The 26,064-nt window shown below is 56.1% G+C and overlaps 1 long non-coding RNA gene across 1 annotated transcript; it reads left to right on the forward strand.

Annotated features, from left to right (window-relative positions):
- The first annotated feature begins 2,970 nt into the window (after positions 1–2,970).
- On the forward strand, positions 2,971–7,630 carry LOC137149334 (uncharacterized). The gene is made up of 2 exons (XR_010918749.1): positions 2,971–3,739; positions 4,279–7,630. It is a non-coding gene; the product is annotated as an uncharacterized lncRNA (long non-coding RNA).
- Positions 7,631–26,064: the final 18,434 nt, after the last annotated feature.

The raw sequence follows: 26,064 nt of genomic DNA on the forward strand, positions 1-26,064 counted from the left end.
GCCAGGCCTGGCTCCAATACAAACGACTAAGTGCATGTTACGCCATTAGCAGGAAGGCAGAACCCCTGGCACATCTTGTAACCATCGATCAGGGTTTGTCATTAGCTCTTCTGTGCTGAACTGGGCTGGCTTCCTAAATTCCTGCTGCTGCAGCATTCGTGTGATGGGTGGACATGTTAAGTATTAACAGAGTTTATGTAAGAAAACGATTCCGCACCTAAAACCCTCACAGGAAATTAATATAATTAAAGTAGTTCAGACAGGATGGATTGGCTAGCGTATGAATCATGCAGTCAAAGCTTGACGCAAGCATTCAGCTCCAACAGCCTTCCTAGTGTATTGTCTCCATGTGTAAGGAATGGTCCTTCTAGGAAAAAGGAACTCCCTCTCTTGATGCTGAATATAGAGATGTGTGTCACAAACCGCAGTCTGGGCAACCACAGGGCCAAACCTACAACTTTCAACACCACCAGCAGTAGCATGAACGCCTACCTCTGGGCACAAAGAACTAGCCCTACTAGATACCAGCGAGTCGCAGACTGGCACAGATGCAAGGACCAGCCATTCAAATGAAACATGATCAAGCACATTAAGGCAAAGCGCTAAATATTCTTCCATCAGACGACCGCACTGGATCTGAGGAGTCCAGATCCTTCACGGGACCTCATACAGACGGGCAAGGATGGAGCGTGAGACCTTCACCAGCAAAAGCAGTCATCCATCCTTCCGGATCTAAAGAATTAATTCTGAACTAAGTAGCAGGGCCTTATGCTCACCACTGAAGGGACACCTGATCACCAGGTGCACTAAGCCAACATATTACATATAGTCCATTCAAGTGATAAGGGTCAAAACCGGAGATGGGCCAAGAGTGGAACTTCAGATCTGAACCTGTAGCCATGCAACTATGAGGAAAGCTTTACTGGTTTTTTCATACACTTGCTGCCTGGATGACGTTCACTTTAGGTACAGGAAAGCAACACAGCAAGAAAGAACAAAAGTAAAGTCTCCAGCGAAAGAAAACAAAGTGTGCATGCCTCCTCCGTAACATGCTGCATCAGTGCTGCCTCACAAAACGGCAGCGCTTCCCCAAGGCAGGCAAACTGCACAGGAACATAAAGGTGCAGTGGAGAGAAATGAACACATAACGGGGACGTAGCAGCATATTTCACAGAACTCCTTTGGGATTCGGATTCAGGTCCTCATATCCAAACCACAGTTTTCACTCCAGGTCAGATCCAAAACCAGGAGCCAGTTTCCTGGTCCTGGTTTGGATACAGCAGAAACCTTGTAACAATGAACGAAGGCAGACAGAGAACCAGAGCGATTCACAAGATTTCTGCTTCTTCTAATCCACACACACAGCCTAGCCCTTGGACTCAAGGCCCAAACTATACCCTACACCTAATCCAGAGCCACCTCCTTGGGCTACCTGGATCTAGAAGGACAGGAGTTCCCTGAATTAACGTCTCTTCTGTACAGACCAGCTTGCTGTCTGGCACGCTGGACAGACGCTGCTTTCCTTCGCTGTAGTTCTCTTTCACCCAGAGAGAACTCGTGGCTCATCTCCACAACTGCGACTGCTCCCCACTCCAGCCCTGGGTCCAGTCTGAGAGCCAGTGCGCCAAGGACTCCATCCTGCCTGTTGCTGAGCACCTGAGGGCACAGGGGGTCAGGACCCACATGGAGAAGGAAGGCGTCTCAGGGCAGGGCACTGAACAGGCGCAGTCCAGAGATGGAGGAGAGGGTCCAAACTCTGGGCTGTTCCACGTGCTCTCTCCAGACTCGTCTGCAGACTCCCTCGCTGCAGCTGCTGGCTGGAGCTGGGGAGGGAGAGAGAAAAGTCCCCTGCTCAGGGGCTGGCGGCTGAGCAGAGGTCACATTTAGTGGAGATAAGCAGGAGTTGCTCAGGTCAGACAGACATGTCACGGCTTGGGGTAATCTCAGCTTCACCTTTGCACCTGTTTGCATTAGCTCTGAGAGAGCCCTGGGGCTGCCGGGCGTCCATGCAGCACCCCTCTGTGATCCCAGCGAGGCGGCGGAACTGGGATCCGGGCCAGCCCTAGCTGCCTGGAGTGAGCTCTGCGGGAGAGGCAGGCTTAGTGCAAGTGGGGAAATGGTCCCACGATTGTGCCTCTTCCCCCACGGCTCTGCCCCCATCGCTCACTGGATCATCGCCACCTCCCTCCCCGCAGCTGGGCTCCCTTTGCTCTGGGGCTGGCACGGGAACTGGTGCAGCCTGGCTGTAGGTAGGAGGCGGCCCCGGCGGCCCCACCCCATGCGGTAACTGGGCTTTTGCTGTCCGGTCAGTACAGCTGACAGACACGGCCAGGTCCCCTTTTCAACCGGACTTTCTGGTTGAAAACCAGGCACCCGGCAACCCTCCATGGCACCCGGCCACAGAAGTCAGAACTAAGGCAGGTGACAACCCTCCTGTAAATAGCTGCCCTGGCCTTTGGGGCAAAGAGCAGCAATCTCACCACTGCCCAGGTCCCTGCCCTGCCCACAATCTGATCAGCGGGAACAAAGGCTGCAGGGAACATTGCGCCGGAGAGCCCAAGGCCACCACGCAGCGTGTGGAGCTGCTCGGCCTGGCTCCCCCAGGGCAGCTTCCGGCCTCCAGCCCCAGCGTGCAGGCCCTTGGGAGACCTCTCCCTGCGCCGCTGGCGGATTGCGCTGCGGGGGGCTGGGCATTGGTCTCTCAGCCCGCTCGCTGCAGCCCACCTGTGGCGAGAGACAGGGCTGAACTCAGCCCCACTGGGAAGGGCAGATGGGATCAGCTGGCCCACATCAGCAGAACGGGCCAAATCAGAGCCCAGCTGAGATCTCTGCAAAGCCGGGAAGAGTCAGAGCCAGGCAGGATGCTCTCTCTGTGACCAGCCAGCCCTAAAGCTTGGACCCGTAGCCCGCAGAGCCTGTGGATGCCAACCCTTTCCAGCCCAGGGCTACTGCAGACACACAGAGAAGTTGCTCACTCTGCATGCCCAGGGGAAAGACCTCGGAGCCGGCAACAGCTGTGTGGGGGTGGCAGCGGGCTGGTCAATATTGCAGCAGCACCACATTGCCTTCCTTCCTGAGTGAGACAGGCCTGGCTGCGCGCCCCACAGCTGCACCACACCCTGGCCCTGGGCCGGAGGGGGATGGCCAAAGTGCTGAGCTTCCAAGCCGCCTGCTTGAATGCCTTTTGAATTTTGGGATTCCCAACTCCCGCCCACCTGGGAGATATTGGAGCCTGTGACTTTAAAAATCCCTCCCCGCCCTCCCCCTGACCCCATGTTCCCAGAAGGGTGGGACTCTCCCCGTTAAAGTTTATCAGGCGATCTGTCAGAGGCTGCAGCAGAGAGAGACTTATCCGCAGGATGTTTACACAGGGGGTTTCAGAGCGGCTGAGAGGAGGGAAAGCTTAGAGCCGGAGATGCTGTGTCTGAAGGACAGCCAGGGAGGCAGGGTGTGCAGCCTGGGTTTACTGCGGGTAACGCCAGCTCAGCAGAACTGCTGGGAGTGGGGGAGGGCATGAACTCTGAGCTGCCCTGGGGACAAGCTCCTTCCCCGCAAGGACGGGTGGCACGTCAGAGGAGCTGGGTGCTTGGGAGTTATCCTGGCCCGCAGAGAACACAGCAACAGTGCTGCTTTACATCCAGTGCCGCTGCCCAGGACCAGCCGCACAGAGCAAGACCCGCAGCCGTCCCTGGCGGGCAGCACCCACAGGGGTGCACGGTGGGGAGCAGAGGAAAACGAGGTGAGCCTCTCCCCTGCCGCAGAGCAGGTCACCCGGTGTCTGCCGCACAGCAAGGCAAACCCCAGTCCAAGCCTGAGGTTTTGCCCCAACACATTTCTCAGCTCCCGCTGAACTGTGCCAGGCACAGGATCTAGGGCAAAGCTGCTTTACCCAGCCCTTGCATCCCCCTGCTCCCTGCGGCTGCACAATGTAGAGCAGCTTCAGGCCTACTCGAACTCAGGGCAGCCTGCCATGCGGTTGCAACAAGCCAGGATCAAGGGCTGTGCATGCTTGAGCCATGCCCACCCCTCTTCCCTCTTCCAGCAAGTCCCCTAGGCCAGGGACTGTGAGCGGACTATGCCACCTCTGTCACCCCAGGGATTGCCCGATGCCAGGAGACTCCCCAGCTGGCTGCCAGTTTAAGGGGGCTAGCAGCACAAACAGCCTCCTGGGGGCTGGGGATCTGGGCCCGCACGTTTTGAAAGCTACTCAGGAGTTGCTGTGCTCTCCACCCACCTCTCACCCTCTGCCTTGCCTGCTGTCATCCTCTCCACACACAGCAGCTCCCGTTTGACTTCTCTGCTCAAGAGGTGAGATCAGTGCGCCAGGCCAGCTCCGGAGGGGCCGCCATGCTGATGTTGGGGATTAAAACGTGTATTACAGCAGACCAGAGATCTCTAGAAAGCAAGGTGTCACCATTTTGAAAGGGAAGTGCTTTTCTCTCCATTAAGAGTTGCATTATTTTTTATTACATTCCCAAACCGACTTCATAATGGAGAGAAGTAAAGAATCTATCATCCCATCTCCATCTTTACTGCCCTCCCAGACAAGAGCTGTCACTGTAATGAATCTGAATGAGCAAGGACCACCTGTCTCACATTAACATTGTTCACTAATCATCCTCTGCCTTACTTTCTGGGCTGATGCTGAGTAAAAACGGGGGGACTCGATGCAAATTGTTCCTGGCTAAAAGGAGTTGAAGGGCAGCCTCTCCGCTCGTGCGTCTCCAGCCGGGGACCCGGGGAATGGTGGGCCATAAGGCAGAGGGGCCTTTGATTAATCAAATCACCGGTGGGTGAAAAGGCGAAGAGCCGATGACGACTGTTTTAGAGCTGCAGTCAGGTGACATTTGAAGTAAAATAACAGCTGAGCAAACAGCAGGGAGCTATAAACCATGCCGACTCCTGGCCCTGCCCCGGGCCGCCGAAGCAAAGGGGAGAAAGCAAAGTGAAAACAGCCCCCGGGCTTCCAAGAGGCTTTCTGCTCCTTGCCCAACCTCGCATCATTTTGGCTGTAGAAAGCAATGCCCCCCTCAGTTGGAAACGGACCCCCTGCAAACCTAGGAACGGGCCTAACCCTGCTGCCTGCCCTCGCTCAGGCAAAACAGAAGGAAACAGAAAACGCCAGGCACGGGCAGGGTGTTGGCTGAGGGCTGACTGCACTGGGGGGCTCCACCTGCACTTTCTGCCCTCTCCCGCTGGGTGGCAGCAGCATCGAGACATTGCCATGCTCCCCCCAGCTCCCCCAGCCCCCCTGGGCCCTGCACGCTATGGGGCCCACCGCTTGGTCCTGGAGGAGGCAGTGTCCGCGTGCCCTGGGGAACACTGGGACTCTGGCTGGTGAGAACCGGCCCGGGCCATCGCGTGGGTGCACGGCTGCCCGCAGACCCCAGCTGTGCGCCACCCGGGCAGAGCAGTGTGCACGCCGCCCGGCCGGCACGCCGCTACGTGCAGCACAAACAAGAGCCTCCCCGCCGGTCCTTGGCGCACATCTCCCCGTCGGCGACCACCCCCAGCCCGCCGGGGCCCCGGGGCCAGCGGCAGCACTCGGGGCCTGTAGGGGTTTTACGGGTTTTCCTCTACAGCTGGAGTAAGTGGAGTCAGGGGAGCTGCTGGATCCGTTTATGGCTGGGGGTCCGGAGGCCAAGCCTACAAGGCTGACAGGCCCCACTGTGGCCGCTCGGGGCAGATGGGAACAGGCTCCTTGGCGGGCCCGGGACTGGAGGCCAAGCTGAGGAAGGGGGGTGGGGACCCGGGGCTTATTCTGTCTCTCTGCACCACCCGGGGCTCCAGGGCTGGGGCTGTCAGCGGTCCCCTGAGCCAGCTCAGCCCAGCCATTCACCCAGCCGCGAGAGCTGGAAAAGGCCTGTGGGAGCTCTGGGTCCGGGCCCCGCGGCGCACGGCCAGGCCTGCTCCCTCAGAGAGGGCGCACCAGGAATTACACGGAGGCTACCCAGGGGGGCTAAGTGACAGCTCCCTCGGGGCAGTGACGCGTACTGCGCAGGTGGGGCGAGCCTGCAGCAGGCCCGGGGGAGCCTGGCTCCAACGCAGGCCCCCCTCCCTCCCAGCTCCTTCTCGAGCGCCACACGCAGACACGTGCGCCTCGCAGCTGGCACCCGTCTCGGGAGCCCCAGAGAGCATCCTTGCCCCAAAGAGAGAGCGTGCTCCCTCAGCCTCCTGGACGCTGCCGGCAGGGAGGAGACTCACCGGGGGCCTGGCACACAAAAGGCAGACAGCAGAAGTGCCGTGTAATGTGCCCTATACAGGGCAAGATTCAGGCTCTGCAGATACCCAGTGCTGGGGGGCGACGGGGACGACTGGCCCCCGACAGCCCCGGCAGTTCCAGCCTGCAGCCTGACAGCTGCAATATCCCCGCGGGGTCCTGCCCGGAGAGGATGCAGGAGGGGGGCAGCCTCTGGGCTCACGAGCAGTTAGGGCTTTTGGGAGAAGAGTCGATACCTCGCACTGCCCTGTGCAATGGGCCAGCCCCAGGCTGCCCTGCCGGCCCCATGCTGCAGAGCACACAGGGGTCGGGAGAAGCTCAGGCCTCTCCTTGGCATTTCTTCTGCCTCCAAAGCTGGGGCCCCACGTTGCCTGCTGCCACCCCTGCCATTCCTCTCCGACCAAGCTGCACACTGACGAGCAGAAAGTCCTGCTTAAAACAGCCTCCATTCAGCCAGCCACCTCGGCCCTGCCACGGGTGTCTGGCCCGGCCCATCAATGCAAGGGGTAAGAGCGCCCCTTTGAGCAGAGTTCATCTTGTCCTGTCCCCACTGCTGCCCGCTACATCTGTGCACACAGGCTTGCCCAGTCATTGCACTCCGCCAGAGCACAGGAAGAGCATTCGCACTCACGCAGCTGGCATCACAATTGCCTCATATTTTGAGGCTCTCTGCCGCAGTGGCAGTTGTTCCAGCGACGTGGCTCCCCTGGATCACTGCGCCTCTAGCCCAGCCAACTCCCGTGCGGCATTGATGAAGGCCATGCCATCAGCCCGGGGCTATCTCTGCACCAGCTGGTAGGTGATCAGCTGGTGGCAGACAGAGCACACGGGCTACAGGGTCAGAATTCTTGCTTGCCATAACTGAGCCCTTTCTGTCTGGATGACAGCGTGTGGGGTTTAATGGTGGCAAGAAACCTGTCATGACTTCAGGCGACTCGATGTTGGTGTTCTATCGTGTAACGGCTCTCCTGGATCTGTGCATTGCCGGGTGTGCTCGACTCTGCCTGGCATGCGTCAGGAGGAGCAATGCCTGCAAGGATATAGGCTGCTGGTGTGGGCAGGTTGCCGGTGTCCCGCAATATAGCAGCAGGCGACGTTAAGTACCACAGCAGGAGTCTTCAGGTGGTGGTCCCCATCAGCCTTAAAGGTTGTGAATCCTGATCAACACCGCTTCCCCCTGCTGTAAGACGGGCCAGAGTCCAGTGTGGGGTTCTGACGGCAGGAGGAAGGGAGCCAAAAGTTCTGCTGGTGGAAACAGGGAAAACGCTGCTGAAGTCAACGGAGCTGAAGCCATTTGCCACAGTGCAGAATTTAGCCCTCGACTCTCTCTGGCTAACTCACGCGGACGATCCCTCTAACCTCCCAGCTGCAGCTCAGCCACCTGAACCGAGTGACCCGGAGCGAGGGTGTTTGCAGAGCAGGAATTGTTCATGGGCGCAGAGCCCACGCAGCGGCACATGGGCTACAGCGGCACCAGCAATAAATCCGGGCCGGGCACCGGGACGAGCCCTTTGGATTCCAGCTGAGCTCCTGCGACACGCACCCTGTGCTGGAAAGGCCGCTGCACGCTGTGACGCAGTGAGGTCTGGGTCTCCTCTCGCGCACAGCCGCGTAACCCCATTGCCGCCTGTGGCGTTACTGCTGCTTTACGGCCCTGAGAGGGAAGCAGTTCAGGCCCTGCGCCTCCTGCCAGCCTTCACTGTGTCCGGAAGTCGGGGGCTGGCCATTGAACCGCCGGGGCTGATGTTTCTGATCAGGCTCCAAGCAGCTGTTTATGCCTGTGGACAGCCTGGAGTTTGTCTGTTTCCCTGCTGTGCTCAGCTGCTAGCGGGGCCCAGCGGAAGCCAGGCGCTGCAGGGAGCTGAAAGGAGCAGGACTCTGGGCAGCCTGAGCCTGGCATGGGTGCGGCTTGCTGTGTCGTTGGCTCTGAACCCTCCCTCCCCCCCCCCGCCTGTGGGCAGCCCCCACTGCCTGTGGACAGCCCCAGCAGCTCTCTGTATTGCCGATGGGCATCCAGGGCGCACAGGGACTGCTGACCACGCCTCACTTTTCACAGTCCCTCTGCCTTTCCACATCACTAAATCACACCGTGGGCTTGGCCAGGGAAACTCCGCGGGGCACGCTCCCCGCTGCTACACTAGGGCAGCCCCTAAACAGAGATTGCCCTGGGGAGGAGAAGGGGAGCAGTGGTGTCCGTGCACCCGGCACGGGTCAGGGCAGCTCACGATGCGGCTGTGAGCAACGGGGACCTGCTCCTGCTCCCACTGAGGCAGTGGGAGATTTGCTACTTAATTCACTGGGAGTAGGTGGGAACGGATCCCGGCAGGAGCAGCCTGCACCCTGGCCAGTGCATTCTTCCTACCACAGCACACCAGCCAGCGGGGTCCTGGCATCCCCTTCTGGCCAGAAGTCCATAGCTGCACGCCTTCCTTCTAGGCAGGATTCCTCTCTCTGGGGGCGCCCTGTATCCACCTGCACCCACCTGAAACAGAGCAAGACTTGGGCCCTCACCTCCTCGGAGTTTTCCTGCTAAGTGCTTTATTTCCAAATAGGTTTGACAAGCCAGGTGAGACACTGGGCTGCATGCAAGGGCTGGGAGGGGACATAGCCCGCCTGTCTAGGACTTTGGGTGCCATCAAACCTGGCCCCCAGAGCAGCCCCTGGGGCATCGTGTCCAGAAAGATACTGAGACACAGAAGGGGGCAGCAAGACAGGAGCAACCGAAATAACCAGTGGGAGGGAAGGATCCACGCATGAGGAAGATGTGTGGGAGCCACACGGGTGTGCAGGGGCTGTGGCAGCCGGCTGCACAGATCTGGAGGGTGTCAGCACCGAGGAAGGAGAGAGGGTTTGTTGTCTGACACGGGGGCATGACCACTACAGTTTGTACTTGCTACAGGATCCCCATGATGGGTTGAAAACATGAGACGATTTTTAGACGGCGTCAGGAACAACTTGCTGTAAGTGAGAGTTGCAGAGTCGTCTTCAGAGGCAAGTGGCAGAAGTGCCAGTCTTGGCTGGGCCAAGCCCCAGGAAATGCGCTGCAAGGAACAACCCGACACTGGCCCAGGCCCACCTCTTGGCCATGGCTCCTTTCTCAGGTCAGCGAGTGTGGGGTGACTGTGGGCACCGCTGTTATTCCACAGGCCCTACAACTCGTGGCGTTGTTAGTGCGCGCTAAGGGAGGTGGATGAGCTATTTGGATAGCTGAACATCGCACCCGCACTATGTTACTGCCTGGCTTTTCAGTAGCGTAATGAATATACACTCCGCTGCCGGCTCTGCTCCCCCGCACACTGGACTCCATTGTGTTTGTTCAGCCAGCGTCAAAGTAATAATAAGGCTGCAAGAATCATAAACAAAACTCCCTGTGAAGCTTCCGAGGCATCTAGCGAGCAGTGAGTTCAAAGGCGATTTCTCCTGCAGAGCTGCTGGGTCTTAGAAAGTCAGGCAGCTAAGTGAGTGATGGGGCGTTAGCGCTTTGAGAGCGCCATTGGCATCTTTGCCTTGTTCCACTGACATGAGATTAAACACACCTGTTCAGAAGGCTGGGCGCCCTGAACCCAGCCCCACAAAGCGTCTACACGCTAGACTCACGCGGCTGCGTGGGCCCTGCCATCCAGGCGGCTATCCATGTTCACAGCCCAGCTGTGTCTCCTCTGTGGCCGGAACGGACTCTGTCTTGGCACTGCTGGCTAATGCGCGTGGGGCCAAAAGAGTTTAAATGATCTGGGCCCAAGTTCCTAACTGTGGTTCCGCACAGGGATGTGAATCCAAAGTTCCCTATATTTCAGGGATCTTCAGATCCGGGGCTTGAGGCCTGTCTGGTTCATCTCTGGAGCCCATCACCCCACTGGTTAGTCTCAGACCTTGCCCTCTAAACAGGGCTTATGGTACAGAGGACTAGCGCTGGCTGTCTGCACAGAGGGAATTTCACCTAGCTATGAAGTAAGCCTCCCAAGCCCTCGGCGAGGTGAAGCAGCCCAGAGCTTTGCAGTCATAAATACTCAGGGTCTCTTTGTAGGTGGGGAAAAGGCAATATACAAAAACAACCAACCAACCACCACTGAGCCATATCCTGGGGCACACAGGGTAGCTAGGGGTCAGTAGGTATCGTTTCACCTCTCGAAGAGGGGATCAAATGTAACACACGTTGATAGGGATAGGAGGCTATAGAAATCCTATGTATCATTTCAAAATCCAGCTACTCTCCAGTTTCATCTGGTAAGTGTCCCTTGCCCCAAATGTCTCAGCACTCAGAGACACGCACAGAAGAACCTTTTAAGCCTCCTCCCACCAAAAAATGTTTAATTAAACTAGGTCATTTGCACAGATCACAAATGTATTTCTTCTTTGTGGGAATTAATTTGTCGCTTTGTTTCTTTAGTTCTCTTTCTGGGATTACATCACTGGGAAACTATTTACAAATCCCTCATGCTTTGGCTGTCCGTTTATAGTGGTGGCTTTTCCCCTCCAGCAGGATTTGTGGCTATGGGGAACTCGCTGATTTCCAGGCTCCGTGGGCATGGGCGTTGTGGTCCAGGGACTGGATCTAGAGGTGTGGATGGCTGCAAACTGGATGTTTTGAGTTAATGTTTTTTCCTCGTTTCCCCTTTTCTCACAAACTGTACAGTCTGCTACAAAGATCACCATATCAGCTGTCCTTCCTTTCCCGTCGTCAGAATGAGCTTATCAGTGTGGTTCTGCAGGGCTGACATATAATAGTTGACATTGATAAATAAAGAGTTTGAAGATAAAAATCTCCCTCTGGACCTCAAACCCTGCTGTGAGCGATCTCCCAGCTCCCTGCATCTTCTGGATGAATTCTAAATGTTACCACCGCCGTGAACGCCTGCAGGGAAATCCAACCTCACGCAGTGAGTGGCAGCCCTTCTATTGCTTGCTAGCTAAAGTAACGTACAGAGGAGCTCAAGCAGGCCCTTGTTTGGGCCTGTTACAGTCTGCTCAGCTCTACTAAGCCAAGGTAGTAGGAGTTTCTTCATTTGAACATTGAGCACAAGGAAGGAAGCAGCATATTTAGCCCTGGTGATGCCTGAGGCCTAGTCTAAAACTTGGGACAAAGTCTTGTTTGTCTTCTTTTTCTAGTCCGGCTGCCCATGCTCTGGGCTCTCCCTGCCCGCGGCCCACGGTTTGTTTACGGCACTGACACAGAAAATTGTAATGTCTGTGATTGTTACTGGTTTGCTGATCGTGTGACCACCTGGGTTGCTGGGTTAGAGACAAAAGCCTTAAATCCTGCAGCAAGGCTCGAACTCATGTCGTTTTGGAGCGAAGGGTCGTTTATTTGAAGTGTGATTTGGGTGTGAAGTTATTTGAATTTAAAATAAACGAACAACCTGGCTCTCCCCCACCCAGCCACCAGGGCATTTGCTCCAGGTGACCCGGCTCCACTGGGACACCTGCCTTGAGGGCGATCCATGCTCATCGCTCTCCAGATCTCTTCTAAAGACACTGCCTCTGAAAGCACATTTGTGGGGCGCTCTGGGCTGGGAACTCAAAATGCGAGTCTTCCATTCACAGGGGCACTTTGCTTTTCCTGCCTTTGTCTCGTAACACAACACAATAATATGCAGAAATCACACAGGCAGGGCAGGGTCCCAGATAACCATGTTCACTGACTATACGCAGACAGGCAGGTCCTAGCTACATCCGCACTGCTGCTCTGCCTGGGGGCATCTAAAACACAGTGGGCACCCCTAGAGGGCTCACCTCCTATTTAAAGGGATATGACCCTATTTCTATGCACTACAATTATTACCTTACTAATAACCCAGCATTACAAAGCTGAAACTCAAGGGTCAGATCACCCCCTCCCCCATTTCCCTGGGCGGAGGGGAATCAGCTCTAGTTAGAGGGCAGCATGAACTCGGGCACTGCCCCACGGCGAGGGGATGGGGGTCCCAGCACACTGCCGATGCCACGCAAATAACTCACAGCCTTGGCATGAACGGTGTGATGGGAGTGGCTGGGATTCTTGCCAACACTCTGTCTGCTTTGCGTGGTTTTACCCGGGGGGACTAGAACTCTCCTGGCGTGGAGAAGGAGAGGAACCCCCCAGCCTTGCTCTCACACAGACAGAGCGCCACGGCCTGCCACGGGACTCTGCCTGGCAATAGGGCCACCGTACGTGTCTTTGCGGGCATGGCGTCGGTCGGTGCCTGGCGCCATCTCCCATTTGGTCCGGGCAGTGCTGCCCTGCACTGGCTGTGCGGTGCCCGTGGAAGGGAGACAGGGACATTTAGTCACTCTTTACCTGGACCATGCTGCATGTGGACTAAGAAAACGATTCTAACATTATTTCTAGTCATTTTGGCCAGTCCATCAGGCCAGCTCCCGGCCTGTGAGGCCCAGCCAGTGCGTTATTATGAAGAAATTTAATCTTAAAGCCAACCAGCGTCTCCACCCCAATGAACATCTGGAGCAGGGCAAACGGCCCGGGATGCAGTCCAAGCAGGACTTAGGCGTATGGACCTCGACACTGACAAGTGAGTAACCACCCATTAACCACCTCGCCGAGGAATGCAAGGAGCTGCTTGTTCATGGACTGTCCCTACTACCGAGTCCTGCGGGGTGGTTAAAGAGCCCAGATGAAGAATATCACCCTCCCTTACCCGTTCCAGTTACATCACTAGACCCCTGGGTGCTTCACCTCCACTGAATATTACTGGACTTTTCGGTCAGGGTTCGGGTTACCCGCTGGTACCTTCACTGCCCTGGACTCTCAGCTCCAGCAGCCGCCTCGCTCTGATACACCCTGGACGGCAGCAGACTTCCCCTCGCGGGCAGCGCTCCAGCGGCGTTCTTCAGTCCCCATCCTGCTGGGCCAGGGAGGGTAGCTGCTCCGTGTCTCTCCGCAAGCTGCAGAGAGAAGAGGATTTAAAGACAAGTGACCGAAGCTCAGCGAGCGGGAGGGAGTGGGCAGCTGATTCTTCCCTGACACCAGCTTTTCCCCACCGGGGCTGCTCTGGATCGACACGGGGGTGAGAGAAGGCGAGTCAGGCCCACTGACTCTAAACGTGGCCCTGGCCTTGACCCGCAAACGATCCCGCCCACGAGGAGAGCTGCTCCTTGCCACGTCCTGCTGAGGGCAATGCTCTCAGCATGGGAGTCACTGCAGGGCCTGCCTGTTTGTGGGACTGGACCCATCACCCTGCCCGGCCCTGCTGGCAGCTCTCTCCTGTTCTCACTTATCAAGGCGGGGGTTTGTTCCCTGTGACGCCCGGTTCTGGCAGGGCTCGGTGCGTTCCCCTCCACGCGGCTCTGCCACCCTCCACATCCTGCGGCATACGACTCAGGGTGCCTCTCCTCGGGCGTATTGCCCAGATCAGTCCAGCATCAGGCGGAGGGATGTGTGGCCAGGTCACTAAGAGGCTCATTTCTGCATGCGCTGGCCAGGCCTCCAGTGCGTGCGTTCTGCCCCTGTTTGCAGGTGCCCAGTGTGAGACACTTGGGGCCTGTCCCCTGGGCTCCAGCTGGAAGTTGCTGCATGGAGATCCAGAGGCCCCGTGAGGCACCTAACAGGGAAAGCTGACACGGCCGCCCCGGCCCACGGAGCACTTGGCAGCCACGACGGAAGGCTTGGCAAAGCAACACAAGATGTCTCAGGCTTGTAAGCCACCTGCAGCAGCGCGTGGGAGGATCTGCTGAGTCCTGGGCTCTGGCTAGCGCACGGCGAAGAGGCGGCGGGAGCTCACAATTCCTGCTTGGCAGCCAGGGTCCAGCTTGTATCTTGCCCAGAGAATCGAGGGGGGTCCTGAGCCCTCCAGTCCACTGCCTGGAGCCACAGCAGGATTGTGCCCCAGACCACATCCCAGCCTGGTTTTCAATGTCCCAAGAGGCAGAGCTCCCTAGTGATCAGCCGCAGCCTTCTCCCCCCTTCGCTCCCCATCACTCCTCCTTGGGCCGCAGTCCAGGACTCTCGGAGCTGGCCAGCTAGGGACAAACCGGCCAATCCTGCTTTGCACACGTCCCGCCCGGGGCTAGGCCCCGTGGAGGCCTGCAAGCGCGGAGGAGCTCTCCCCTGCCTGCGCAGAGCCAGGCACAACGTGGCCCGTAGCTGGCCAGGTCCTGACACAGTGGGTGGTGGGTGGGTGCTGCGGGAGGCCACATGGGCTGAGCAGGGCAGTGGAGAGGCTGTCTGATTAGAGCCAGGAGTCCTGTGCCAGGACTTTGTTTGCTTCCTCGGCGGGGGAGGATGCGGGGTTCTCGCCCGCTCGGAGAAGGGAGCTTTGAGCATGACTTGGAGGAGGAGGGAAGGGAGACGTGGCAACCAGGCCTGGATGGGTCAGTGCCAGAGCTGGGTGGACGGAGGGATGCCTTTGGTGGCCAGCCCTGTAGCTCGTGGTGTGGAAGGAGCCGGGAGACCACGACGTCTAGATCATTCCTGGGGACTCCAGGACACAAAAAGCTGCCATTTTATTTCCAGCGCCCCACTCCAAGAGAATGGGACGTTTTACGACTCACCATTACAGTCTAGGAGAGCAGCCCCAGGGTGACTGAATCCCCCCAGTCTGCTCCATGGAATGGGCTGCACCCCCAGACCTCTGCTGAGTTCCCTGCGCTCACCCTGGGTGGGAGTTTCACGCTTCCTGAGCTGGTTTATTCAGGAAAACTCCAGCGATCGGTCACTATTCCTCACAACCACCGAGATGCCAGCTGGTTTCCTGCTCTCCTGTCAGACTCCGGCTCCGCAAGGTTCTCCAGGGGAAGAGTCCAGTGGCAGCGGTTTCATAGCTGTATCTGACAGCACCTAAACCTGCATTTGCATATACAGGATACAACCGCAGATGTTGCTTGCAATTTCAACCCCAGAGTGCCTACAATCGAGGGTCGCCCTTCCTGAGGCCTTCCAGCTTCCCCAGACTGAATATAGCAACCTCAGCACTTCAGGCCAGCACAGAGAGAACGTTCTGCCTCTGGGCTCCAGCTGAATAGGTGAAGAATTCGTTAGACCCTTGTTTCATTTGTGCCGCCAATGATCTCCTTGGGACAATAGGAAGGAATGCAGCTGAAGGGTCCATTCATAACAGCACCAGCAGAGGAGGAAATGCTGCTCATAACTTCGCAGTGAGCTTGTTTGCTAAAGTGCAGTGACCTGAGTCCAGAAAAAGCCACTTTTTCGCCCTGCGAGAAGAATGAAAAGGGAAAAGGAATGCAGGGCAACAGGCAGCAAACATCTCCATAAAGCACAGGCAGATTAGGGTAAAAAATTAGGATTCCCCCCTGAACAAAAGTAGAGTCCAGAGAGCCAGAGGCAACCCTACTGCACAGCTAAAAATGCCTTTTAACAAGCATGGGGCAGATCCACAATGGCCAGACCTGGAGCCAAAGCCCCTCTGTATTTTGGGGGTGCTTGGAGCTGGGACTTTTGCTCAGAGATAGGGCCCATGCCCAAGGTTTGCTAATGAGAAGCAGCCTTCGTATGTACGTCTCTGGCTGCCTGCAGACTTCCCTGGTGCTTAGAGAAAGAAAAGTGCAGCACAAAATGTTCCACGGCCAGGGTGAAATTCACGTTTCATTACAAACTCGGTATTCTGACCCAGCCCTTGATAAATCCTTCCAGTGAAGCTGGACAGGGGATGCCTGGCCGCCATGCACAAAGCGACCCAGACAGACCTGCCCTCTGGTCCAGAGCTTCTCTGCCCCCCACCACACTCCTGCTGCTGCTGGCAGCTCCCCAGACTCGCCGCTCCGACACCAACTGCCAGGTCTGGGGAGGGAGGGGATGCTTTCGCTGTGCTGGGCCGGCTGGTAACCCAGTCTCTGCTTGGTTTTGGTGCCAGCCGGCAGGCGTGGCATGGAGAGAGTGGAAGATGTGTTTTATGGACTTGCTGACGCTGGGTTTTTAGCTACCACTGCGGGCGGGGGAGCTGCACTAGCGCAGATCATCTGTGTGAGCACCAATTGTCCCTACACTAGGCATCTACACCAGAGTCTAGAAACCCAGCACAGCCAGGAGAAAGCCACAGAGCGGCAGGGATTCTTTCAGGGTCCCAGACACCCTGCACCAGCCCACCCCATGTCTAGAGCGGCCTGGTGCTTTGACCCACACTGCCAGCTGACCCTGAGCTTTTGGGATTGTTTGTACTTGAGGCTCAAAGCAAAACTCCAGCTGGGGGGAGCATCAGCCCAAAGCTGGCAGAGAGCGCAGGACGTGTTTGCGTGACCCCAGGAAGGGTAGACTTGGGAGATTTGCATGGCTCTAATGGAGACACTGGCCATCAGGTGTAGGAAAGTCACGTTGCCCATTGATACTGGCCATGATACTCTCTCAGGGGATGCAGCCAGAAATGAATGTCAGACAATCCAGGAGCTTTAAGTCAGTGTCACTGTCTGAGTCACTCGAGAAGGGACTCCCGGACCCTGTCGGGATGGGAGGTCTGGCGAGGGGCGTGCAGGGCCGCAGCCTGTTCTCATCACAGACCTAGCTACTACACGGGGCCGCTCATGAATGGCACAGTGCTTGGCGCTTTGCGAAGACCTGTGGGATTTTGGAATGCCCCGAGAGTAGGAGGGTTGTACGCCCTGCTCCCCCACGGCAGACAAACCCCACACTTCCGCACCCCATGGCAGGGGATTTCCAGCGAGCCCAGGTTCCTGCAGCCCCACCGAGAGAGGTGCAGCTGGGGCAGTGTTGGGTCTCTCTAGACTCCGTGCAGAAGCCCCACTAGCCCAGGATTCTGCCTCCAGCAGCAGCCGCTTCATCAGGAGGCGCAAGGGGCCCTACGGGGCGGCTATGGAGTAACCAGCCTCTAGGAGGGGTCCCCCCCACTTCCTGACAGGCAGAGCTTGGTGGCTGCCCCGAGGAAGGAGAGTTTATATCCCTTCTTCAATGTGTGTGTCCTACGTGTGTCTCTTCTCCTGTAAGGCTGGCAGCCCATTTGATCATGGGATATCATGTGATAGCTGGTGTTTTTCTTAAAGCTCCAGTTCCTGGAGGCCTGTGATTACATGAGACTCTCCACTCCCCCCTTCCCAGAAGAAACAGTTACCGACCTCTGACCATTGCTGTTCGACAAGTGATGCAGACATGAATGCTATGTGGGTGTACCCACCCCGCACACCACAGCTGGAGAGCTTTGTCCGACAGTACCCACAGGGGCCTCCGTAGCCCCTCGCCTGGCTGCACTAGGGTAGCACAACCCTGACACCCTCCGTTCCTTTGCACCCAACGTCGCTAGTGCAGACTCCTTTGCGGGGGGACGGAGGGCGAGTCGTGGAATATACGGCTGCCTGACCCCCCACAGAACACCAGAAACCGGTAGGTAGGTAGGGAGCCCGTTTTCTTCTTCGACCAGACGCAGCCATGTGGGCAACTCGGAGTCTATTTAAAGGAGGACAGCAGGATTCCCGTCCCAAAGTTTGCATCTGATCTGGACACAGCTGTAGTGGCAGGCTGGTTTAAAAACGTACGCACCGAGGACCAAGCGGCCACCCTGCGAATGTCCAGTGTGGGAATGCCATTTAGAAATGCCGTTGACGTTGCCCGAGCTCGAGTGGGATGATCTCATAGCACCTGAGGAGGCACAGACTGGGCGGCTTTGTATGCTGTCATGACACAGGAAGATATCCACCTGGAGAGTGTCTGGGAAGAGCCTGCGTTGACCTTTCATTCGGTCCACGTATGAAACAAACACGTGGTGAGGAACAGAAACGCTTGTCTCTGTCCAGATAAACGCTAGACATTGCCTGACATCCGAAGTGTGCTGCCCTTGTGTGGTTGAATGGCTCCGAGGGAAGAACATTGCTAGATAAATAAATGAAACTGGGAAACCAGCTTAGATTAAAAACTTGGGGCGCAGCTGCATGGTCACCTTGTCTTTGGAAAACTGCATGTAAGGAGGCTCCACCATCAAAGCCTGAAGCTCACACACTCTCCTTGCAGACTTCAGCACCACAAGAAAGGCAATTGTCTGTCACAGAAGGGAGAAAGAAGAAGTTGCCAGCGGCTTGAATGGAAGGCCCATAGGAGCTGCTAAAACACCAGCTCTTCAACCGGCTGGTGAAAATGAGTGACTCCTTTCAAGAACCGCACTGCCAGGGGTTTGAAAATACTGACCGCTCAAGAACAGGCAGATGAAATGCCAAAATCACAGCCAGGTGGATTCTTAACTGATTAAGTGCAAAGCCAGAAGACTGGAGATGTAAACAAGAACTCCAAGATGTCCTGGATACAAGCCCATGTTGGTTGCAGTTGCCGGGCTAACAACCACATCGAGAACCACTTCCTCTTGGCCAAATAGGTCACTTTGGGGGAGGGATCCTTTCTGTTAAGCAAGACCTGCCAGCCCACCTCCAAACATCTTCCTCTTCCTCATCTAACCACGATGCATCCATGCTGTGAGACGCAGGGAACTGATTGCTGGATGTGAAACCTGACCCTGAGGCTTCGTCCGGAGGTCGGGGTGAAGAGGAAGGGATACAGGAGGCTGGATTCATAACGTGAGGCAGCTGGAGAACCAACATTGTCTCAGCCACACTGGAGTGATGAAAATGAGCCTGACGTGGTCCGATTTCAGTTTGAGAATGGCCTGCTGGTGATCAGGATTGGAGGAAAGACATGCAGGAGTGCCGAGTCCCAGCACGAGTGAAAAGCGTCAGTCAGGGAGTCCTGGCTGAGACACCCTTGGGAACAAAACAGCCAGCCTTTCTTGTGGTCTCTTGTGACAAACAGGTTGATTGTTGGGATGCCCAAAACTGTAAAGACGGGCCTCTGGGCTTCAGAGACCACTCACGATTCTGGGAGAGAATCCTGCTGAGGTGTTCCACCAGGTAATGGTGGATCCCAGGCAAGTGACGGGCCATGTGGGTAATGTTTTCCCTGATGCCAAACTGCCAGAACCGGACAAAGCACACACTGGCGTATGCTCTCCACTGCCTGTTCACATAATACATTGCACAATTACACAGTACATTGCATACAATTACACTGGCATTGTTTGTGAGCGTGAGAACCGCTGAGCCCCTGATCTGATCTCGAAAGGTCTGACAAGCATCGCACATGGCAAGAAGTTCCAGGACACTGATAGGCAGAGACGCTTCCTGTTCCAGCCACAGGTCTTGAACCGTCAGTGACTCCAGATGCACTCCTTACCCTATTGAGGAGGCACCGGTGACAATAGTTCTGGTCAGTGGAGATTGAGCGAAAGGAAGACCCTGGCACACATTGTCCTTCCACCAGGATCGGCGGAGGAAGACGGACCGGTCTGTCCAAGGGATGATGGTGCATATGATAGTCAGAATGCATCTGCATTTGAGGAGGATGAAGGTGCAGCCTGGCACATTGGACCACACATGTGCACACAGCCCTATGGCCCAGCAGCCTCAGGCATACTTGGGCTGTGGCTGAGACTGCAGCTTCAGACATAGGCGGCAAATCTCCTGCACTCGCTCCGCCAGCAGAAACGCTCTGAAACTCGTGGAGTCTGTCAGGGCCCCAGTGAATCGATTCTTTGAGCTGGAACCAGTGTCGACACCCCACTGTTCAGGATGGGACCCAGACGATCGAGCGGACATCGTGTGACCTGGACACGATAGAGAATGTCCTCTCTGGACTTGCCTCTCCGTAACGAGTCATCCAGCTACGGGAAGAGATGCATTCCTCCTTCCCCTCTACCTGAGGTATGCTGTCACCCCACCCATACTTCTGGTAAAGGCCTGGGGGTGGAAGACAGGCCAAAGGCAGCACAGGTTACTGGCAGTGCTGGTTTGCCATGACAAACCAGAGAACCCTCCGCTGGCTCAGGAGAATTGCTACATGGAAATAAGCGTGAGGAAGGTGCAGGGCAGTGAACCAGGCATTGTGGTTTAATGCCGGGAGGATAGCTGCCAGGGTGACTGTCCAGAACTCACGTATCTGACGTATTTGTTGAGATCACGGAGGTCGAGGATAGCTCTCATCCCTCCCTGGGAAGCAGAAAACACTGGGAGGAGAATCCCTGTCCCCAATGCTGCAGGGGATCTCCTCTACAGCACAGAGCCGGTGGAGACTGACCCAGCTCCAGGAGCAGTGTCTTGCCAGAGGGGTCCCTGAAGAGGGACAGGGTAGGGAAGTGGAGCAGGGGGCAGAAAGGAACTGTGTGGCATAACCCAACCCGACAGTACTCAGAGCCCAGGTGTCTGTTGTAATCAAGGCACAACCACGGTAAAAGTGGGCCAGCCTGTCCCCAAACAAGGGGGACGGGGAAGGAGCAGCTCCCACTCCTGTCCTGGACACAAGTCAGATTGGATGCGTGCTAGATGCCCGGGGCAGGGGTGCAGCTGGCTACCCTCAGAACCGGAGGGCCGCCTCCTCTGGGATCCATGGCTCTTCCTGCCGTAGCCCTGTGGCCACACAGGAAGGGAGGACTCTCCAAAAAACGGACTGCCGTGGCTGCTGATTGCTATTAGCGGCGTCTCCTCACGATCAGGGTACGTACACCAAAGCATACGGAGTAGCTCCAGAGTCGTTAAACGGGCACACATTTTCATTGTCTCGTCTGAAGACAAAGCCCCGCCTCTGTGGCCTGCTGCGTGTCAGACGCAATGCCTGAGTTCTGTAGCCACGAGGCCATGGTTACGGCCAGCACATCTGCCACGGCCACTCCATGGCCACGGCCAAACAGCCAGCTGCACTGAACACCTTGAATTCTTCCCTGGAGGCCGCTGGCAACTTGTCCGTGAACTTAGACCTGGCTGCCCAATTAACAAAGTCACATTTGCTGGCTCCCGGTGTGTGTCTGCAGGGAAGAAGTATAAAACGTCTCCCCCGTCCGGTCCGTCCTCTTGGACTCTCCGTCAGTGGGTGCAGATTTACACCTTCCCTGCCAAGCCCAGTCGTTTGCTGCAGTCACCACCAGGGACTTAGGGGCCAGGTAGGAATAGAAACCTTCAAGCCCTTGTGTGGGAACAAAGTATCGTTTCTCCGAACGCTTTGCCATAAAGGGCAACGAAGCTGGGGTATTCCAGAGAGCCCTTGCAGGCTCCAAGAAAGCCTCATTCGTCGGCAGGGCTGCTCTCCCTGGAGCGGATGGTTAGAGAATATCCAGGAGCTCGTGCATATTCTCCGGGAGGAATTCCGCCAGGATGCCCAAGGGAGTCATACACCTCAAAAGGCCCTGATACGCCTCAAAGTCCTCGGGCCCCACGGGAGAGGAAGATTCCAGCATGGCAGAATCATTCAGGAAGGACCAGGAGGCAATTTGCTGCATCAGTGATGGATCCTGTTCTTGTGCCATAGGATCCAGTTGGAAGAGACCAGAGGGAACCGACTCAGCAGTCATGGGAGCCCCGTCGGGACCAGGGACCTTACCCTGGATCAGGTCGAAGAGCGGGACCGAGGAGCGTCCCAGGGATTCCAAGGAGGCCATTGGGCTTATAGACAAGCCACTGGTGGCCAGGAGCCCCAGGCCAAGAGCCTCTGTCCCCACTGCAGGACCAATGCCGATCTCGGTACCAATAGTGATCTGAGGGTTCTCTCTGGTGCCTATCCAGCAAAGGGGGGGGGCCCCCAACCTGGACCTGGAGGCATCCCAGAGGTCTGCGGTAACATGAGGGGAGCCAGCCCTGACAGGACAAACAGCTGTGCGGACCCATCTGAAGCCCAGTCAGACGGCAGGTGTGGTGCTGAAAAGGAGCGGGGAGTCAGCACTGGTGTCGCTGAATGAGACAGCTGGGGCTGGGGAGGCATTGGCACCGAGGCTGGTATCGAGCTGGATGATGGGATCTGCCACCAGGAAAGTGATGGGATGTCCCTGGGTAGGGAGAGCCTTCGGTGCTGGGCCCGGCCTCGGGCTCCACAGTCTGTGGCCCAGGCAGCGCGAGCTGCGGTGCCGACAGACCCAGTGGCTCTGTGACACAGCCAGGAGGTGCTAAGGGCGCCAGGGAGGACGAGCCAGTAGACACCGTAGTGCAGGAGAACTCCCGAGCCAGCGGAGAGTCCGGCATTGAGCGGCAAAGCCGGGCTGATGTCAGCTGCTTTGCCGTGGCATGGACACAGGTGCTGACGTCATTGGTGCTGGCCGGGATGGAGGCTCCATAGCTGGAGCCAGAGCCCGTGATATGGGCCCTTGCTGCTCTCGGCGCGGTCCTGGGGAGTGCTGGACGGACCTGCTCCATCCCACGCTGGTGTCGGTCAGCAAGCCTCTTGGAAGAGGGGGAGGAGTCTCCTCAAACCCTGGAAGGGACCCGGCGCGTTTTATGTGACCTTTTCCTGGCCACACCAGAGGGGGACGAACAACCCCTTTTGGGGGAAACGCCAGAGCCTGAACACAGCGCGGCATCACTCGCTGGGTCCGAAGGCGACCGCTGAACAGACCAGGGCCTCGGTGCCAAAGCGCCGGAAAGTGCCACTTCAACTGCACGTCTCTCTCCACCGGGGTCCCCTGGGTGCGTGAGTGGTCGATGGGGCCTCACTCTGTAATGTGCCCCTCGCCAAGCACAACACGCACCTCCTGTGGGGGTCACCATTGGGGATGGCCCCCCATACGACGGACAATGCTGAGGCCCTGGTGAGGGCATCACACAGGGCAGCCAACAACTCTAACACTCAGCTAACGTTAACGAACCCCAGGTACACTCCTGCCATGGCCAGGAGAGAGTTCTCAGAACCCCAGAAAGCAGCGTGGGAGAAGACACCACACAGAGCTCTGACCCTAGGCCCCAGGCGGGGAGAAGGAACGGAGGGGGTCAGGGTGGTGCCACCCTTATACAGCCAGAGGAGGGGGCAATGGCCACCGGCCGTGAGCAACGCACCTACGGGACTGCTAGGCAAAGCTCTGGCTTTGGTGTGCAGGGCATGCACCCCACACAGAACACACAGCTGCATCCATGCGGAGAAGAAAAAGTAAGTTTCCAGCCCTCGTGGTGGTGGAGAAAAGCTGGCAAGTGACTCCAGCAAGGAAAGAGAGACCCACCAGGGATTATTTTTGAGCCAACCTCATGATTTCGGGGGAGCCCGTCTCATGATTTTTATGTACTGTTCTGGATTATCTGTACGTGGCTCCACCTCTTTTAAATCTGATTTAGCTCGTGGCCCTACAGATAACACCTTCTACCGGAGGATCTTGGAGCGTGTTGCCTTAGCGACCCCTCACAGCATCCTGCCGAGCTAAGGATTGCTACGCCCATTTTACAGATGGGGCATCTGCGGCAGAAGGCAGGATAAGCGATTCTGCCTGGTCCGTGGCAGAGCTGGGAACGGACCCTGGGCGTCCTGGCACCCAGGCTCCTGTTCTAACTCTTAGACACCATTCCTGCCCCGTGGTTGGGCAATGGGAGAAGTTCCTGGGAAGGCAGGAGTTGGAGTCTCCCAACACAAGCAGTTTGGCTGGGGTGGCCCAAGCGGTTTCCTCCCATCTCCCCACTTGGATAAGGAATCCGTCCACCACAGCAGTCTCCAGCGTGGCCGAGCAGCGTGTCCCTCTTTCCCTTCTCAAGGTCCCTGTTAATGAGCCCTCGGCTTTGGCATCTCTCTCTCTCCCTCCATTTGCAGGGCTGGTTATTAGCTCTGTCGTCAGGGGCACTCGGTTCCCTTCCGAGTGGCTCTAATCAGTTAGTTCTGCTCAGGCGGTGTTACTCACCCTGAAGGGGGGAAGCAATCAGTCAAAAGCAGTTCCAAAATGTTTAGGCTTTTGGGGGGCACATCTCTTATTCATGGCAGATGAAATGGCCACCCCAAGCCCTGTGGAACAAGGCCTGCCTTGTTATTATCTGAGGCCCTTTTTCATCCTTGGGGAAGGCAGGCCTGGGGACTCAGGCTCCATTGTAGTGGAGCAGCAGGTAGCTGTGGCAGGCAGAGTCATTGGTCCGGCCGGCTCCGGGGCCCCTTTGTGCTGACGGCTCGCTGCGCGTTTGCTTGCGGCTCCGAAAGGTCATCCCCCGCCGAGGCTCCATACCTGAGCTTTTGTCGCCTGGTGCCAAGGAATCCGCAAAATTAAATTTATTTTCAGATTACAGCTGAAAGCTCTTTGTGCCGAGGGATCTTTAACTGTTGAGATTCCAGCACACAATACGGCCGATGCCTTTATTACACAAACAAAAAGCTGCAGCCTCTCCCCCCTCCAGCCCCTCCTCGCAGCCTTTAAAGGCTTTGTGGGAACTGGCACCGAGAGCCCTTCTCTCAATAAAAAGCTAAGAAGCAGGGAGACAATTTGTTCCCCCTCTTTGGAAGCTCACAAATCAATATCCAGCTTCGGATCCCATTTCCTGACTCGCAGGAATAACCTGCGCTTGGGATGTTTTTTTCTCTCCAGACCCATTTCTAACAAACCCCCAGGACTATTAATTAATGTACGAAGCTGACCCCAGCACCATCCCTTTCAAAACCCAGCTACGTGAAAAGGGCATCTTGCTCTGGCCAAACCACTTCTTACCTGGATTTCTTTTTTAGTAATTAATAAATATATGAAATTCTAAAAGGTGAATTATAAATGAAAGGGCCAAGTCCTGAAGATTTGACTCACTCATGAATCCCACGCGAGTTTGCCTGAAATTCAGTTGGAGTAAAGACTGCAGACTTCAGTATCTCTTGACTTGAGGACTAAAGACCTGACCCCAAACCCTTTGCAGAACAATGGAAAAACTCTGTTGACTCTTGTAGCACTGAGTCAGGCCCCCAAAATCTCAGTAGGACTTGAGAGTGCTCCACACCTACCTGCCTGGGGACAGAAAGGGTCAGGGTTAGCATTCAGTCACTTCTTTTAAAGTGAGTGACAATGTCGTTAAGAAAAATTACCATCGAAACCTCCAAAATGCAGCAGACATATGCATGCAGAACTGTCAGTACAAGCACTTGTAAACTGGGGAGGGGGAATGTGCCTGCATGCTGTATGCTGACCAGAAATGGCTAGATTATAATAATAAATTACTGTTACTATTTCTTAATTGCTAAAACAGCCAAAGAAACCAAATTGCATACGAGTATAAGAGGAATGACATCATCAAGCATAATAAATAACAAGCTATGTAGCCGAGTCGTTTTTTTCCTGCCATTCTCACTGTGCCATTGAATTTTAGGAAGTTCTGGTTAAAAATCAATAGCCCTTGTTACGAAACATAGGGAAGAGACTCTGAGCAATTCAGTTACCAAGCTCTCACACTAATCTGAGCACTTCTCATAGATCTGTAATGTCCCATTTGCCATCAGCAGGGTCGAACAAAAGGCTAACTCTGAGAGTTAGTGCTTAGCAGGAAACCACGGGTAGGGTTAGTGAATGGACATGCCTACACAGATGAAGGCATGAGAGGCGTAATCAAATAAGGGAAGCAGCATGGTGCTAACTTGAAGCGATCTCTCAGCGGGAGAGAGCGGGGAGGCCATGCAGAGGTTACAGGTACTTTTCATCCAGCCAGGCAGGAGAGCTCCAACTTCCTGCTGCTAGAAATTTGTCTGCAAATTTTTCTCATTGAAAAGAGTGACGGGGCCCGGGAGGCGTTGGTTGATATGATAACTTGATTAAGGACAGGGACAGATGACATGGAGTCGCAGAGCCAGCTCAAAGGAAGCTGTGCTCCCAGCCCTTAACCTCTCCTCAGGAGCCTACACATTATATCTGCTAATGTACGGCCCCTGGTATCATACAAAAACCTTGTCTGGTTAAGTGAATGTCACTCATTCACAGAGGAGCTTGTTCCATTCTTGCCACATGTCATTTCTCCTTGCAATAAAACTTTAACCCGATGAATCCTGGAGAATGAAAGCAAAGCGCCGTATTTTCCTCTGCTCTAGCACGCGGGTCTGTGTGAACGTGGACAGGCAGCGTATGCACATGTCCGCGAAGGGCTTCTGGAGACCAGGAAGAACAGGTTTTCTACACTGCGCCAGGGAACCAAAAGCCCGTATTTGC

Source organism: Emydura macquarii, unplaced genomic scaffold (genome assembly GCF_026122565.2).
Source record: "Emydura macquarii macquarii isolate MOO-44397 ecotype Brisbane River unplaced genomic scaffold, CSIRO-AGI_Emac_v2 contig_729, whole genome shotgun sequence".
NCBI classification, from domain to species: Eukaryota; Metazoa; Chordata; order Testudines; family Chelidae; genus Emydura; species Emydura macquarii.